The following is a 16,534-nucleotide window of genomic DNA, read 5'->3' on the forward strand; positions in this document are numbered from 1 at the left end:
TGGTTCACTATAGAGTATCTCTCAAGGCACAGCTGAAATAGCAAGGGAAAATGGACATTCTGATGTGCAGGGGTATGTCCCTGTCTCTGGGAAATCAGGTAGCTGCTTCAAATAGCAGCTTCCTTCCCATGCAAGGATGAGAGAGGAATGGCAATAATTGCCTTTAAGAAATGAAGTGTTGGTACATGTAGGCTATGTCCATTGTAATCTTGTAGTTAGTGGAAATTTACAATTTTTGTGTGCATGTGCTGGAGTGAGTGAATGGATTCAGAAAAACAAAGCAAAATCTGCCTCAGTTTTTTTTTTTTATTTAGTAAACTATTTTTGAACTGAATTTTACCCTCACCTAAGAGCAGAGTCTCCCCCAGGTTCCAGTGCCCACTCCTCATCAGGGAGGGGGGATTTGAACCTGGTCTCCAGCATCCTGGGTGAATACTCAAAACACTGGATTAAAAATCATAAGGAAGGGAGGCAGTACTTCCTCCTCCTTTTTTTTTTCCTTAAAAAGGATTGACCTGGCTTAGTCACTTAACCCCAGGAGAAGGTTCAGGGCCGTGGATCCCTAGAAAACTCCCTCTAGCCCAGAGTTAGGCACCTACCATCTTTTGAGGAGTGGGGCTTAGACCACACCCTTCACCTCAGCATTTCCTATTGTCTGGCTTATGTGTGCTGGCTTTTGTGAATCCCATTTAGGAACGTAACTCTTCCCGAACATCGTAAAGGAAGCATGGTTGCCTAACTCAGGGTTCTGAATTCAACTGGGTGGCAAGGTGCCCATTGTGAATTCCAGCTTATGCTTCTAGAGAATCCACAGATGCCATTACATTGCTGCTGCTAAATAGGTTGTGCTGAAAACCATAAGAGTACTTTATTAGAGACACCTTGTTGGGAAATGGAGGAGAAAAACTTTTTTTTTTTTAAATAATCTTGTTTTCTGAATTGAATTGATTGAGAATATATATTTTAGTTCTGAAATGTTTATTCGTGAACAACTTGAAATTCATGTAAGTAAAATGAGAAAATAGAGACAGGTTTCAGAGTAGCAGCCGTGTTAGTCTGTATCCGCAAAAAGAACAGGAGAACCTTAGAGACTAACAAATTTATTTGAGCATAAGCTTTCATGGGCTACAGCCCACTTCATCAGATGCATAGAATGGAACATATAGTAAGAAGATATATATACATACAGAGAACATGAAAAGGTGGAAGTTGCCATACCAACTCTAAGAGGCTAATTAATTAAGATGAGCTATTATCAGCAGGAGAAAAAAAAACTTTTGTAATGATAATCAAGATGGCCCATTCCAGACAGTTGACAAGAAGGTACTTAACATGGGGAAATAGATTCAATTTGTGTAATGACCCAGCCACTCCCAATCTCTATTCAAGTCCAAGTTAATGGTATCTAGTTTGCAAATTAATTCTAGTTCAGCAGTTTCTTGTTGAAGTCTGTTTTTGAAGCTTTTCTGTTGCAACAGTGCCACCTTTAAGTCTGTTACTGAGTGGCCAGAGAGGTTGAAGTGTTCTCCTACTGGTTTTTGAATGTTATGATTCCTGATGTCAAATTTGTGTCCATTAATTCTTTTGCGTAGAGACTGTCCGGCTTGGCCAATGTACATGGCAGAGGGGCACTGCTGGCACATGATGGCATTGGTAGATGTGCAGGAGAACGAGCCCCTGATGGTGTGGCTGATGTGATTAGGTCCTATTCAAATGTGTCACATGAAGGGAAAAGAACATATTAATCCAGTTGCCTAGCAAGGACACATAAGCAAAGATAATAGATATGGATTCAAGTAATAGCAAGTCTTTTTTTTATTTAAAGGGGTTTGGTTAAATAGCAGGAAGGCAGGGCTTAGGTAAATCAAAACACAGCAGGTGTTGTAAGTCAGCTGGACTTTTCTTCCTAAAATTTGTTCTTTTCTGTATTGTCAGTGTCACTGGTACATCCACAACCTTCAGCAAGACTTGTATTGTCTGTTTAAGGTTCGCCATTAAGCTTATATAGCTCAGGCTTCTGGCTGAAACAGAGGTATAGGAAATGTGAGCAGCAGAGAAGCCATCTCTCTATGATGGTATGGATGATATTGCAGATGATGTCTCCTACATTTTGAATAGGCTACTGTTTCTCAGTAATGATCAGTCTGTAACTGTTCCATACAACAGGGAAAATTAAAATGTTCTGGAGGTATACAGAATCTAAGCTTGAATTTCATTGATATAGGAAAATTTTACCCTATAAGAATTCTCAATAGAAGTAGTCAACCCTAACCTACGTTGTTGCTATGAAATAAAATGTAATTAAGATTTTTTCAATATTATGGATCCAAGTTATTTGACATAGGAAAAAATAGTAAAAAGAACAAGTTTAGACCTATATAACATCACAACTTTAATTAAGAATAGAATAGCCATCTTTTCAAATGTAGAACTTCTACTTTAATATTATCTTGTATTTCATGGTGATGTTTTGAGGTGTGTGAAAAGACACAAATTGAAGAAAATTACAATTCTTGGTATGATGAGGGATTTTTCATCAATTTAGGACCTGTTATAGATGGAAGTGCTCTTTTTCACCTTGGGTGGAATCACTCATATAATTCTTTTAAGATAGTGATTAAATGTCTTTCTTACATCCAGCTAGTAATATAGCCTGCCGCTTCTGACAAATGGAGCTTTGGCCAAAGCCTATCAACTCGTTTTAAAATGTCTGAAAAATTGCAACACTACAATACATTGTATAGAAGCCTTAAATTTAGACTGAGGAAAAAATATCTCTTTGATTAACTTATAAAAGGAAAGATCAATTACAAGATGAAAGTGTGACCTTCCAAATTCTATTTTGCTGAGTCTATGATGAGGAGAAATGTAAACTTCCATGCTAGGAATGTTAATTCTGTTTAAACAGCAGACTTAAATGGAGGTTCAATGCCCTTCTAAGAATTACAAACAGATCCCCTTAAAACGAAAGTGCGGGATAGCTTTACTTTTCCTACTGTTCTCTAATACCTCTGAGTCACACTGTGGTAGCCCACTCTATAGAATTCCACTCATGTAAGAAGTTAGACTTGCAGCCAATTGCATTCCAATAGCATGAGCACAAAGCTGGAATCGAAAATGTCAGACTTCTAGTCTTGAAGTACTGATACTCCAATTCACAAAGTCTGGGGATCTATTTATCCTTGGAGATGGAGGGTTTTTTACATTGCTCCAGCTGCAGGTAATTAATGTTGTTTGCTGATCTTTTCTTGCTACCTGTAGTACACAATGCCCTTTGAAAGAGAGCCTAAATTTTCATTCTGCCTCAAGCTCTGATAGACCTTGAAAAGATCTGTACCACTTTAGAAAAAAAATACACCTACTGTATTGTGGAACGCACCTCAACCTATTTAGTCGTAGAAGGAATCGCTAGAAAAAAGAGTAGAATTCTGAAAAAGGAGAACAATAGTTAGTCTGTTATGATTTCCCACAGTCTGCTATGGGGACAGGAGTTGAACTTAAGTTTTGTCACTGCCCTCACTAGCCATATGAAAAACTACTTGATCGGTGCTCTGTATGTGCGCGGATGGGCAGGGATGCAGTGAGGAGTTGCTCAGCCCCTAGCAAAGGTATGAGAATGATCACAGACTGAGTCAGCTTTTTTTGTGGGAAGTGGCCAGCATAAGATTCTGTGCACCACATCTGCTCCACTTAAACCCAATGAAGTTAAATGGTGCATAGGTTGAGCTTTGCACAGGGCTGAATTTCACCCAAACCAAATATGGGTGGCAGAATTGGACCGTAAGGATGCAAATGAGGTAAAAAGTATGTTAGTTCCACTTGTTGTGGTCCAGATTTGCCTGAGCAAGGGGCAGCCCAAAACTCTGCTCTTGTCACAGCACAAAGGTCAAGCACAAAACTGCTTCCCATTGCTCCATAGGGGAAATAATCCATCTCAGCCCCTTTTCCTGGCCCTGCTTGCTTACACTTCTGCACCTTGCTCAGCTGTGCTCTCCAGGGCAGCACAGGAGTGAAGCCCATCCACCATCCCCACCCAACTGTGCAGAGGCCGTAGGGTGACCAGACAGGAAGTGTGAAAAATCAGGACAGGGGGTGGGGGGTAATAGGCGCCTATATAAGACACAGCCCCAAATATCGGGACTGTCCCTATAAAATCGTGACATCTGGTCACTCTAGCAGAGGGGGAGTAGCAGGCTAGAAAGACTGCAAAATTCTTAAAGAAATCTGTCAGCATCAGGGGGAAAAAAATATAACAAGTACATAATAGCTGGAGAATCCCATTCTTCTAAGCTCTCTGCAATTTGTTGGAAAATATAATAATCTGCAAATTTTAAACTATAATTTGAAAAAAGCCCTGTTCTTGCTCTCCCTTATGCTAGTTTGATGTTAACATAACTCTACTGATTTCAATGGAGTCACACTTATCTGCAGCAGAAGACACTGAGTGAAGAATCAGGCTCTTGGTTGGATTTGTCCTCTCCCTCCTCCCCCCACCCCGCATTATAAAGATACAGCTATAAGAATATAAAAAATGAGTTCTTGCCCTGTTCACACTGTCCTCCAAGAGATGTTTCCAGGAAAATACTACCAGCAGCAAGGGAGAACATGCTTCGCCTGATTACACCTATTAGGTGTGAACTTGAAGTCTACTTAAAGGCTAACAGTATTAATAACAGGCACTTAATTTTTTCCCATTTGGGGAGGGAAAAGAAATATTAAATGTAAAAATTATGTTAATAGAACCTTAATGGTGCACAGGTAAAATCAAACGTGGGCAATGCAGAAGGAAAAGTTCCAACAGCAACTTTTAATTCATCCATGTTATAAATGTTTGTTTCCAATTAAAGATTTTGTTTAACATATTTCTTATGTTCCAAAATCTAGCACAAAATATTCAGCATATACGGAGTGGCTGAGTAAATGTTACTGCTGAACCTTCATTTTTTTCACTTTGTGACCTGTGAGCTGGCCTATTGTGACCTTACCATTGCATTAACATTTCTTTTTGCATTAAATTTATATTACAATGTATGGCCCCAGACATAGCCTCTGAGCTTATTTACATAAATTAGAATAATACATGGCCATCCTTAGTGAGATCCTACCCTGCATTTAGGGCTGCTAAAAAGTTGGCATTAAAGGGTCCCTCTTGCCTATCAGGATCCTTGTGTCGTGTAAATCACTGGTGGGCAACCTCCAGGCCGCATGCAGCCCATCAGGGTAATCTGCTGGTGGGCTGTGAGACAGTTTGTTTACATTGACCATCCGCAGGCAGCTGCGGGTGACCATGCCTTCAGACAGTTAATGTAAACAAACTGTCTCGTGGCCTGCCAGTGGATTACCCTGATGGGCTGCAGGTTGCTCACCACTGGTGTAAATCCACTTTAATGCCTTCCATTCCACGTCCTGCCACCCGCAATTACTGGTACAGGAAAGAAAACAATCTGGATGTAGTGACCCACTGCTTCAATCATCCTCAGATGCCAGAATAGTCCCTAAAATCTATTGGCAGCCACCAAGTAATAAAGTAGCCCTTTAAATACTCTGATTTATGCCAGGATTGATAAACTGAGTAGCATGCATGTTTAAGTTTCTTTTATTGTTTTAATGTTGTCTCTGTAGTGTTTTTGCCTTAAGAATAAAATAGGTTTGAATAAGAAGTTCTGTGTGGGTAACTTATAACTATTGACAATCACTCATTATTGGTCTCTGAAGAGAAAGCAATCAGGTGTGCTTGGACAGCCTTTTGTCTGCTGGGAATAACAAAGTGAAGGCAAAGGAACTGTTGATCTGGAAATACCCCAGTCAGAAGGAAGGGAAATGCAGCTTTCCACCCAAGAAAGGCTAAGTAGTGGATATGTAGCCTGGTTTTTAAACTGGCTCATGTCCTTCTTCCTGTTCCAGCAAATTGACAGGGCTCTAAGAACATGAGTCACCAGAGGGTTAAGGTGTGCCTTCTGAACCTTCCTAACCTGAAGGTGAAAGGATTGATTGGGGAAAAGGGCCAGTTAGAGGACAAGCTGGCTGAGGCGCTACAGCTTGCCTACATTACAACACTAGCTCCAAGGAGGAGGGGACTGAGAGCGGGAGCAGAGAAGACAACTCCAGCCATGAAGGCTGGAATGGATGAAATTTGAACTCCGGGGTCTTGATTTTGGTTGGAACAATCAAATATTATGGAAAGATAAAAGCCTGTGTAGAGATTTTTTAGGAGTCTAAAAAGGAAAACTGAGACCAGGCATGACCAAAACTTGTTTAACCAGAATTGGGCATGAGAGGGCAGGTATACCCTGTGAGAAATGAAGTCAGCAAGATCTGAAATCTTCTCCCCTCCCCATGAATGAGGGAGGAAAAAAGAGCAGAAAGCTACATATGTCGTCCTTGGCAGTGAGATGGCCACCCTCTCAAGTTGGAGTATAGAGCAAGAGCAATGACCACGGGCGATCCAGGTTCAGTTCTTGGGGGTGCCCAGGCTTCCATGGCAACCAGATGAAAAAATCAACAGCAGGAAGAAGAAGGCCACTCCGGATGCTGAAATGGAGAGAGACATGGGGCCCACCTAACTGTATGTACAGATGGTGGGCAATGGGGGGTACATAATGTGGTTTTGCTCCTATGTGAAACCATTGTTGTAAGGGCTGTCCCCATTGCACTGGACACTGTGAAAATAGAAGAAGGCCAGATGCTTAAAGATACCATGTTATGGCGTGGTGGGCCCCAACTATTATGGGTTTGAAACAAAGGACTGTGGGGATCCAGTTTGGATGAAGGAATAGTGAGGTTCTAGTGATAGTATGTTTTGGTTTGGCAGGAAAATGGGACCCATAAAAAGGCATTGCCTCCCAAAATTCTCAAAATTTGGGAAGCGGGACTGTTAGTGTGGGGAAGCCAGGCTTCATGGTAATGTGAGAACTTGGACTAGCCAAGGAAACAGGTCAGGAGATCTCAATTTAAAAGTTGGAGGTTGGTCAGGGCTTTCAAATTTCCCTTTTGCTGAGGGAGAGACCCAGACTCTAGTCTCAGCCCCAGGTAGAGAGAACTTGGGGAATGTCCATATATGTATATATTTACATGAAGCAAACAGGATCTGGGGGACTGAAATGATTCCATGGATAAAGAACCCAAAGAGATACTCTGAGCAACAGCAGGATTTCCTGACTGGGGGTGTCAGACAGTGTGAAATTTGTTTCATAACATTTGGAAGCTCAGGGAACTGCTGATAACCAAAACCCTGATATGAGCAACCAACACCTCTACCAACTATGAATCAGCTGAAGGCTTTCTAGTACAAACTGAATGAGAGGACAAATATCTCATGAAGCTCAGATCCAGGAAATAAGGGAGAAGTGTTCCCAGGCTATTCAGACATGGCAGCAACAGTGGACCAAGCAACTTGGAAAGGAGAAGATATTTCTGTAAGCCAAAGGTGGTAATATTCCAGATTTAAGACTCCTACTGCAAGAAGCAGCACACCAGGAGCCAGTCCTAATGCTGCCAATGGGCATAATTGGGTTGGGGTACTTTGTGCCACAAATACAGAGGAAAGTGCCAGGCAGAAGCTGCACTTGGAAAAAGTGATCCAAGACCATGGGCAGTCTGAGTCTTGCTAAATTCAAGAACAAACACACAGCCTTGCTCAAATGAGGAAGAGCACCTACCTCTCAAAGAAGGGCACCAGTCAGAGTTGGGGATAACCTTCAGGAAGCTTGAGGAAGACTCCACCCATCTGCATGACCAGATTGTGAGTTGCAGGCTCATATTGCAGAATTATAAAGGCAGCTGGCAAAGAAGGGGGAGGAACAACAAACAACCTTGGCTAAGGTGAAAGAAGAAGCAACCTAGAGGCAGGCCTAGAAGGCAATCAGTGGACTGGAATCTCAGAACACTGAACTTCAGGGACTCCTGGAGTCTGAATGAACTGCCAGGAACAAAGTGGAATCCCAGAAGCAGTAGTTGAATGAGGGCCTAGAGGTCCTGAAAACAGAGATAAGAGAGAGACTCTGGACTTCACTGTTGCACAGCAGAAACTCAGGTCAAAACAGGAACAAGTATTGAGAATTCTGAAGAAAATGTGGCGATGAGGCAAAAACCCATGAGGCATAAAACCAGGAGATGAGGCTGAGGGATTTTCAATCTGTGAAGGGGCTAAGAAAATAGCTGGAACAAACCAAGTGGGTGACAGAAAACTTTGAGAATGAAAAGGTTTTGTGGCGGTGCCTGATCATAGGTTCCTTTCTTGGACTCCTTAAAAATTCCACACAGGCTTTTCTCTTCTCATAAGACTCGGGTTTATTTTAATTAGAACAGTTTATAATAATGTCTCTGAATCCAAATTGCATCCTTCCCAGGAGAGTTTTCTTCTACTCCTCTGAAGTCCGCTCTTTGCTGCAGCCCCCAGCTCTCCTCCTTGGAGTTGGAGGTGTAATTTAGGCCAGCTGTTGAGCCTCAAACAGTTTGTCCTCCATCTGGCCTTTTCGTAAGCAGTCTTTTCCCCTTCAGGCAAGAAAGATTCAACAGGCATACCTTCTCCTGTTCTCAGGGTGGAGACAGAATATATATAGTCTTCTTCCCATTGCTTGTCCTGATTGGCTGCGGGAGAGGGGAGCCCTGCCTCAACACTCTACAAGGCTCCTGGTCCCAGACCCTTTAAGAAAGCAGTAGCTTGGATTTTTCCCAAGTCTTAACTATTGCCTGGAGATCATCTTACTTTATTCCAGCACATAGCTCCTTCCATAGGTCTTAATCCTCTCTAAAAAGTCCCAGGAATTAAAAAGATGTTGACTGACCACTAGTCTTTACTACCCTTGAGGAGAACGTCCCCCTGTTACAGGCCCTATTCTACCATAATACAAAATAATAACAATAAGGAATAAAGTGAAAAGAATAATATTTGCTTCTGAATTTGTGTGTACTGTTACCTTGCATGTCCACTGATGCATCTCTTCATGCTTGGATTGGATTTATGGGAATGCAAGCCTGTAAGTGACCTAAAAGCTTTTCTGTCAACAATCTTCCTTTGTTTCACTGAAGGTATCCCAGTTGGCCTGACTGTAAATACAATTAATTTACTTAGAGAAATCATTAAGATGGTCAGACCCAAACCTTGCCAACATTTAAATTGTGCCAATTCAGTATTAGAGTATCCTGAAAATGCTATGTCTGTAAGTAAATATACACAAACAATTTATCAAGGAGAGAGAAAGTAGTTTTTAGATTTCTCTCTATCTTCGTGATATCAGATAATATTTTATTTCCTGTTACAAATTGTTTCTGATCAGTTCACAAAGAAATATACAAATTAAGTTTCCAGTGGACTACAACTGAGCAAATAATTTGGAGAGAATGAGTTGTCTGAGAAGCATAAACTTCCTTGATTTTAATCATGAAAAATTGTTTGCAAAAACATTTTGCTGATTAACTCTTGGCTTGCAGATTGTTTACTAGGAGTATTCAATAGTCAAAATTTAAAATGTTGAATATGTTCATTTTAATTGGACATACAATTCTCTCTTATGGTATGTTTTTTGTTCCCTACGAGGAGAAGTGTAACTTAAATCTGCTTGAGCTTTACAAGTTCAGAATTCACTTTTTGTGTCTATTTTCCTATATTGAAAAACATTGGCTTTGTTTGGTCTGGAGAAGAGAAGGCGGAAGGGGGACATAACAGTTTTAAAGTTCATAAGTGGTTGTTATGAGGAGGGGGAAAAATTGTTCTCATTAACCTCTGAGGATAGGGGAAGAAGCAATGAGCTTAAATTGCAGAAAGAGAGGTTTATGTTGGACATTATGAAGAACTTCCTAACTGTCATGGTAGTTAAGCACTGGAACAAATTGCCTAGGAAGGTTATGGAATTTCTGTCACTGGAGGTTTTGAAGAACAGGTTAGACAAACACCTGTCAGGAATGGTCTAGTTATTATATAGGCCTGCCTTGTGTACACGGGACTGGACTTAGATGACCTCTTGAGGTCCCTTCCAGTCCTACACTTCTATGATTCTATTAAATCAGCTTTTCATTTGAGCAAAGAAATAGTCTCTGGAGTAAATTTTAGGTATTCACCCAGCTCCACATTGGGCATATTTTCATACCTTTGGTGTCTGGTGGGTTTCTCAAGACATGATGGGTCCTGAGGATGTTGAACTAGTGCAATAGAAATGAATTTGCTGATGCAGTAAACTTTTTAGTAAGTAGAACCACAGAGTACCCAATCTCCTCAGAACCCAGACTCCTTATGAAATTTTCAAGTTCTTCTCTTCTTCCCACCCTCTTCGCCTGGAGTGGAAGCTAGAGTCTTCAAGGGAACTTTTATTGGAAAATAGACATCCCTGATGTGGCACATTATTTTGGTGCTCTGGACTAGCCCCCAAAAGAAAAGAGTTTTGGGAGGAGGGTTGGTTCAGAATATTGGGATTAAGCAGTTCTGTAGCAACACTTTTGTCAGTCCTCTGAACCACCTGATGGAGAGGTGGCATTCAGGAAAGCAATTTGCTTAAGAGAAACTGCATAGATGAGCCATTCCTGCTATTGTCAGTGCTCTGAATCATCTTGTATTTCTGTTGTAACCCATTCTTTAGTGCTCTGCAGCCAATCTGAAGATCTGTGAAGTAAATTGTTTCTAAATTAGTGCTTTTTGAAGCCATTTAAATAAGTTTGTCATCACCCCCTTTTTCTTCTTGCAAACAAAAACTCATGGACTGTTTGCTGGAAGCAACGCTGTTAACTATCCAGCCCTTGCAAATAAGGGCTGAGCAAGGTCAGCAACCAGTTCTTTGAAGTTCATCTCCACTTCACTGGCCATATAGTGCATGGACAGAAAGATATTTTCTGTAATTAATTTTAATGCATAATGTATAAGAATGCACAAAGGCTTTATTCCCAGAGGCAGTATGCTTTCACACCCCGTGTAGTGAGAACATGACGTGTGTGTGTGTGTGTGTGTGTTAGTAAGCTGCTCAACTGAACTCACTTTGTCTTTATCCGTGTTTCATGTGACAATGACTCCTGGGACACCTTGCAATATTATCTGGCTATTATTAAGGCTAGATTTTAGTCATGGCTATTTTTAGTAAAAGTCATGGACAGGTCACGTGCAGTAAACAAAAATTCATGGCCCATGCATGACTTATACTATATACCCCTGACTAAATCTTGGGGGGAGGAAGAAGCTCAGGGTGCACCATGAGTGCTCTGGGGTGAGAAGCCCATCACCCCCGCTGGTGCTAGGGAGGGAGCAGGCAGCAGCACGCAGCCTGGGACCCCTGCCGGTGCTGGGGGGGTAGCAGGTGGTGGCACGTGGCCTGGGACCCCTGCTAGTGCTGGGTGGGGCTGGCAAGCTCCCTATCTGGCTCCTTGTGGCTCCCCCCTAGGCTCCACGCGCTGCCTCCACCCCAAGTGCAGGCTCCGCAGTTCCCATTGACCAGGAACAGCGACCAATGGGAGCTGTGAGAGTGGTGCCTGCGGACAGAGTCAGTGCGTGGAGCCATCTGCTAGGAGCCGAGGGAGGGGGATGTTACTACTTCCAGGGAGCTCCCCGAGGTAAACACCACCCATAGCCCTCATCCCCTCCTGCACCCCAACCCCCTGCCCTGAGCCCCCTCCCACACCCAAACTCCTGCTGGGGAAGGGAGCGCAGTGTCCAGAGACTGTCCCAGCAGTGGTCAGTGCTGGCCCAGGGACTGCCCGAGCTGCTCAGGAGGCCTCCCGGCCAGCTGCACCGGCCACTGCAGAAGTCCCGGAGGTCCCAGAAAGTTACAGAATCCGTGACTTCCATGACCTTCATGACAAACTCGCAGCCTTGGCTATTATTAATAATAAACATTTCTCTCATATTATGCCTTTCTCTCTGTCCATGCTAACAATGCATTTTCTTTTCCCTGGGTGATTGTAGGGGTACCATCATTTACTCAGTCTACTCACTGTTCCTTATTAAAATTTAAGACAACTGTGGTGCAAGGATTTTTGGAGGATGTGTAATTGTGTTTTATGTGTTATCCATGAATAGAAGAAAACAAAATATTATACTATACTCCTTGTACATATCTATTATGATGTTCAGGTGGGTGAACGGATTTATTTCAAATAAATTAACACAGTGTGTGTGTATATTCTTAATAGAAATGTTAAGATAATTACATTTCAACGTGTGTTTCAATGGATTTCAGCTAGCTACCTGTACCCTCTGCCACCACTCAAATTAGATTTTACAAAATTCTCTCTCTCTTTCACTCTCGCGCGCGCGCACACACACAAATCATAAAAATTAGAAAGTCTGGAAATTAACCTTCAAGGGGTCCATCCAGTTCCCCACTCACATATGATCCTTGATCATTCACCATCCACCCAATTGACTTACATTGCCTGCTTACCTGCCCACTTCTGGTGATTGTTCAAAAAGAAAGGCTTCCTTTTCAAAATTTAGAAATTCTAACTGCACCAAAAGGGCATGTGATCTTGGACTGACAAATAGATTTTGTTGCATGGCTCCAAATGCTTGCTTATATTTTATTATCATAACATTCAATGTACATGGCTGAGAAATGTTCTTTCAAAATACTTTAGGAATATCTACTTCCACCAAGTGATGTTGTTTTTTTAATGTTGTTCATTTTTTTCCTCCCAAAGAAAGCCCTGCTCTCAAAAAGAACAAATAAGGTTAAAAAGAGTAAAATTTATCATGTCTTTAAGGCTTTCTTTGTACATATCTGGTTTATTACTGACACAAAGGGAAAGGACGTGTGTCTGTTATAGAAAACCAAAAGAATTCTAGGGATGTCACATTTTTATCAACCCAGCAAATTCACTTTCCATGATATTAGAGGAGTAGCTGTGCTAGTCTGTATCCACAAAAACAATGAGGAGTCCAGTAGCACCTTAAAGACTAACAGATTTATTTGGTCATAAGCTTTCGTGGGTAAAAAACCCACTTCTTCAGATGCTGATATTTATACTTGTACTATCTTAATGAGAGCTAGCACAAGAATGTGTATGTGAACAAAGGAATCACACCGTTACCTCATAGTGGACATACCCTAAGGTGGAGCAGTGAATTGAATCCAGGCCCCAAATCTGGGAGTGGTGGTCCTAACCATTGACTGACTCTTCCGCTCCATTGGCTCCTCATTGAGGAATCAGGACCTTATTGTGCATAATTTAAATACAGATTAATTATTAGTACCTATTGTATATTCACACTTGGTTATGTGTAAGGTATCTTCAAAATGTGAGGAGTAGCCACTTGAACATTATGAAAAGGCACATGTAGCAGTAAACATCTTCTGGATGAACAGTTTTTAAAGTTTCTGAGTATTTCTGTTTTTTTGGATTTTGACGGGCAAAAAAAGAAGGAAGAAGTTAGGATGGCATTTCCAACATACTCCTATATGTAAAATTCCTTTCTTGATTTACACCAAACTTCCATGGCAGAAAAAATCTAGCCATGGATGAGAATCAGTCTTTGAGGTAAATTGGAGATGGGAAATTAGGCATTGATCAGGAAGCTAGCTGAAGCCTTAGCTTCAGCACAGAGGGATTAGTGCCCCTCCAGGATTGGTGATCCTCGTCCTGTTCTGGATATGCATGTAGCTCTTTGGACAGCACATGTGGTTCCTGCAGAGAGTATATCTTATGCATAAGCCACGATTTGGTAGAACAAACAGCATGCTCCCATTTCTGCCTGGAATACATGTGGTATTGCTGAGTAAACACATGAGCAAAACTGAGATCCCACCCAGTGGAGCAGACAGCATATGGATCTTCTTCCATTTGCTTTAACATGTTGATTTTGATACTTGGAAATCAAGCTTATGTGTTGTCTCATTCAGAAATGCGAATGTTTAGTTTTAAACCCACAAGCACTGAGCAAGCACTTCCAACTCCTCAAGGGCTTCTCCCCTTTATATAAGGAGATAATTTAAACTACCAGTGTACTAATTAACTAATCTCATTTTTACAGCTGCTGTCCTGTGTCTAAAGGTGGAGGAATTTGGCTGCATTCAGATTAATACATCCCTAAACAGAAAGCTGCTTTCTCCCTTCCTCCTCCCTATTATCTGGATTTCAGCCAATGTGTTGAACAAAATCCATTCTCTTAAGAATAGTTAATGACACAAATTAAGTGATGTCTAAAGATGAAATGATTGATGCAATTTTCATTGATTTTAAGCAAAGCATTCAATCTGAAATCTCATTCACTTTTTGTGACAAAATGATCTCACTCTGGAATTTCAGATCAGGCTGAAGAATGGATAAATGCCCATCTGATGAGACAAAAGAAGGGGGAGGAAGAAACTGATGGATATATTGCCTGCTACCATTATGATCAGGTATTGTTTCATGTGCCACATGTTGTGCAATAATATGAGAGGACTCCATATTTCTAAAACAAAACTGGATCTTTATTAAGAGAACTATTTACAGAGGTGCTGCAACTGCAGATAGCATTCCAGGCATATGTACACAGACTGCATTCCTTGTGCCACCTCCAAACTCTTCCCTGCTACACATTTTGCTCCTCCCTCCAAATTACATGAAAGTTACATCTTTCTTTTTAAAAATTGTTGTTAGTGTCTTTTGTGTAAGTGTTTGCTGAGTTTCTGGGGCCAAAGGTTACTAATCCATGTGCAATGGTATAAGTGTACCCCATGCAATGCCAGGCAAGCAAGGAGTTGAAAGCCAGAAGTCCTGGAGCTGCTGCTGTAGTTAACTAATTGTTAATGGTCTAAACTCTGCCCATCTACACTCCTTGCAAGGCCATGAGAAATAATTTAGAGAAATATTATTCTTTGTTAAGATTTTGAGCTGCTGAAAGCTTCTTAACGGAGCTGAGTGGATAGTGGTAACGGGAGGAATTACTCAGAAAGTAATAAGAAAAAGTAGAATAAGAATAATGGTAACATTTTAGTAAATTTTTGACAAGATTATTGGAATATATTTAGAAATTATTCAGTTTAGCTCCGTGGAGCAGACAAATAAAGGGAAGAATATATGTTGATGATTTTTTTTGTTTGTTTAAATTGCAAAAAATTTTGAAAAGGTAATTTGTCAACTAGCTCTTCTCCTTACTACTTTTCTGACTTTGAATAGGGGAAGCCATACAGCTCTCTGTTTGTCTGAATGTGAAATAATATTTCTATTCCTGGTGCAACTGGCCACTCCATGACCTAGCCCAGTGATGCACAACCTTTCCAGACTACTGTACCCCTTTCGGGAGTCTTATTTGTCTTGCGTACCGCCAAATTACACCTCACTTAAAACCTACATGCTTTCAAAATCAGACTTAAAAATACAAAACTGTCACAACACACTACTATTGAAAAATTGCCTGCTTTCTCAGTTTTATCATACAATTATAAAATAAATCAATTAGAATATATATATATTGTACTTACATTTCAGTGTATAGTATGTAGAGCAGTATAAATAAGTCATTGTCTGTATGAAATTTTAGTTTGTACTGATTTCGCTTGTGCTTTTCATGTAGCCTGTAGATGTACCCCTGGAAGACCTCTGTGTACCCCCGGGGGTATACACACCCCTGGTTGAGAACCACTGAGCCTGTCTCACTAGTTGTTGTTTATTGGTTACATAGATTTGTAAGCAATACAGCTTTATAACTGTTATAATCAGCCGAGATTTTCAGAAGTGATTAGTGAGTTTTATTGCCTTAATTTTTTTGGTGTCCAACTTGACCCCTTAAGATAGACACTTTTGGGAAGGCACTCAGCACTTTCTGAAAAAAAGGCACCTTGGAGACATCTCAAATTGAGAACTCTAAACAGACACACCCAAAATCACAAGTTATGTATGAAAATCTTGGTTGATGTCTTTATTAGGAAGATAATGACTCATTGCTATGGACTTCTGTGAACTGTATGAAATGTGTTAGATTCTTAAAATGAGTGTAAGAGAAGAAATGACTTGCAGTAAACTACACTGTATGTGATTTTTAGACCAGTGATACTCAGACCCCAGTGGTTCAGGAGCCAAATTAGTGATCAACATTACCCAAAAGAGCCACAGTAGTGTGAATTCATTATTTCATTTATATACAGTACATGAAACAATGAATTCACACTACTGTGTGTGTGTGTGTGTGTGTGTACACACACAATTCTTACAGCAAAGTGACTGTATTATGTAATGCAGCAAAGTATTGTTATTTTATCAATTACAATTGGTTAATAACAGTAAAAGCATCCCGACTGGTTAATAACTTAGATTGGTTAATAGTTACATCACACAGTGTTTTAATATCATGTGCTGCAGAGAGCCACAGGAGACGCATTAAAGAGGCACGTGTGGCTTACTGAGCCTCAGTCTAAGTATCACTGTTTTAGACAATAAGCCAGAGAGCTGATACCAAAAAAGGGGAGACAGGAATGTCAAAGCCTTCTACAGACATATGCACGCACAAGAACATCCCAGTTGCAACCCAGTAAAGGTGTTAACAACAATTTCTATTCTTTCCCACACTGAGCATTAGGACTTGTAGGCTGAAATCCAGGCCTCATTGAAATCAGTGGGAATTTTGCCATTG

Source organism: Trachemys scripta, chromosome 1 (assembly GCF_013100865.1).
Source record: "Trachemys scripta elegans isolate TJP31775 chromosome 1, CAS_Tse_1.0, whole genome shotgun sequence".
NCBI classification, from domain to species: Eukaryota; Metazoa; Chordata; order Testudines; family Emydidae; genus Trachemys; species Trachemys scripta.